Raw genomic sequence first — 2,731 nt, 5'->3', positions numbered from 1 at the left:
AATAATTTTAAGAAATAAGTTTAAAAAAAAAGACCATTAGAGCCTCTCTATTTCCACATTAACACACCGCTCGTTTAAAGGTCAAAATAAAATAATTTCTGTGGAGGCCTCTTTCGTTATCTTTAAATTGCACTTATAATGCCAGCTGATAGTGAGATTGCGTCATTTTGGTACATTTTAATTCTTGTTAATACTTGCAAAAAAAAAAACAACTTGTAAAACCAACAATTATGGGGGAATACTTGTTCAAGAAAATACAGTACCGATCAGACCCAACCTAACAACAGAGTAAACCCCAACTAAACCCCGGGTTTACTTTTAGGGTTTACTCTGGGTTTGCTTTTTGAAAATTTGGGTCCATTCGGGGTTTACTTGGAGATTACCTTACACAGTTAGCTACTGCTTCCAGGGATTTATTTCTGATCGGGGTTTACTCTCCGTGTCCAGTCTGGGTTTACTTTATGTCCACTCTAGTAAGCCTGGAATAAACTCAGGGTTTAGTTGGGGTTTACTTTCTGTTAGGTTGGGTCTGATCGGTACTGTATTAAGCGAAAACTAGTTAGTCAATTTCGAAAATATAAACTATGTTTTTTTTTTAACAAAATAACTCTCAATTAATCAATGTTTAATAAAAACAAATAGTATGTAAACAATATTATTTTGGAGAAAACTTCAAAAATAACACTTTATAAAATTTTTGGAAGATCATGTGAAGAATAAATGTACAGTATTATCTTTTATACATTTTTTTTAGAACATTAATAAGACTGTTTTTATTTTCATGTAATGACTATCATTAGATTTTCTTATATAATACCTTAACATGAAGTATTTTGGTGCAGCACTTTAACAAGTGAAAAGCTCTCAATTGGCGTATTCGACTGGTAACTTTTTGATAAGTAAAAATAGGCTCCACCCAGTCTGCGCAGCGGTCAAAAGTTTCTCATCAGTTTAGTACCAGTCGAACATATAATATGAGAAATGCGTAAAAATTACGTTAAAGTACCAAGCGAATGAAATGAGAACGAAGTAAAATCACTTCCGGTTGAGAAATGGAAAAATAAAAATATAGCACAGGTGGCTTTTATATCAGTCTTCTTTGATGATAGCAGAGACGGTAATAATAGTGGGGACGATGATCTTGTCTTATATCCACTGCCATTGGCTTCGTAAGTATAAATGCAATTTAGCTTATAACAGTACAAACAAATAAAGGGGTAGAAACTACATATATACATTATGTACATGTCTCTGGCTACAAAACGTACTTAATAGGAAATTCCCTATGACGAATGATAGGTATATATTCAACTCGTTGATTTATAGTATCATAGAGTAAACGTATTTTCAACCCGGGTTAACCTTAGGGTGCTGCTCACTGTGCAATGGTGTATAAAAGACTCACGCACCCCTCCCCGAACGCACACGCATAATAACAGGTGAACGTGAATTGTCTGTGAATCGGTAAATAACAGTGGTTCGGAAATGGTGGGGGTGTAATCTCCTGTTTATGGGTCTCCTTTTATTTTGATAATGACCACCACCGCGCACAAAAAAAGTGAAAGCACAGCTTTATACGCAATACACAACTTAAAACTTTAATAATGACTATCTATTAGATGCAGTTATTCTGTGGCACACACCTCCAGAGACACAAGAAATCAAGGATATGCATTTTGAACGTAAAGGTTTTCCTAGCATTAATGGATTCATTGATGGCAGACATATTTCAATTAAAAGACCATCAGACAGGGGAATTGACTATTACAACCGTAAAGATTTTTATTCAATTGTACTGCAAGCTGCTGTACGAGAAGATCTTTGCTTTATTGACATTTTTGCTGGTTTCCCAGGAAAGGTCCATGATACGCGAGTTTTTCGCCATTCAAATTTGTTTAAAAATGAACCAGAATTATGTGGAGATGGTCATTTGTTAGGTGACTCAGCGTAGCCTATTCTTTCCTGGTTGTTAACGCCTTTTAGAGACAATGGGCATCTTACTGAAGTCCACCCACATTACACCCACAACATCATTCGCAGTACAGTCGAACGTGCGTTTGGTTTATTAAAAGGACGGTTTACCAGATTAAAGTACCTTGATCAAAATGATACAAAATTAATAGTACAAACTGTAGTGACAGGAAGTATATTACACAATATATGCATCCTAAACAATTATGATTTCCAGGATATGACAGATGAACATGTTCCTCAAGTCATGCCCAGTGCAGGTGAATACGACCAGGCCTTGATGAACAGAGGGGTCACTCAAAAGGCTTCAAATTGCAAGAGCATTATCACATATCCAGAGTCTGAATCCTTCACTCATGATGCCACGCAAGATTTGTGTTTATGAAAATTTTGTTTATTCTTTATGAATAATTAAAACAATACATACAATACTGCATGTAGTTCAACTTTATTTTTTAATAACAAAATAAAAAGAGAAAACACTCTTCCTGAGTCAAAAAATATAACAATTAAACAATGCACATTTTCAATAAACTAATTCATGGCACAAAACAAAGCAAATGTATATGGAGATACACATAAATAAAAAATATTTGAAAGCTCACCAAAAAATATCTCTTCCTCAGTTTAAATACACAATATTTCTGGGACTTTCAGGTAGCAGAATTAAAATAATGACAGATCACCACATTTGCAATTTTACAACATGTCAAATTACAGCACCTTGTACTGAAAGAACCTCTTCCTACCAAAAAATAAG

General features: G+C 34.5%; 1 pseudogene; it reads left to right on the top strand.

Annotated features, from left to right (window-relative positions):
- The first annotated feature begins 1,533 nt into the window (after window positions 1-1,533).
- Window positions 1,534-2,378, top strand: LOC128176946 (putative nuclease HARBI1; annotated as a pseudogene).
- Window positions 2,379-2,731: the final 353 nt, after the last annotated feature.

This window comes from Crassostrea angulata, chromosome 3 (genome assembly GCF_025612915.1).
Source record: "Crassostrea angulata isolate pt1a10 chromosome 3, ASM2561291v2, whole genome shotgun sequence".
Classification (NCBI taxonomy): domain Eukaryota; kingdom Metazoa; phylum Mollusca; class Bivalvia; order Ostreida; family Ostreidae; genus Magallana; species Magallana angulata.
Note: the sequence above shows the minus strand (reverse complement) of the source record. Positions and strands in the feature narration are given on the sequence as shown.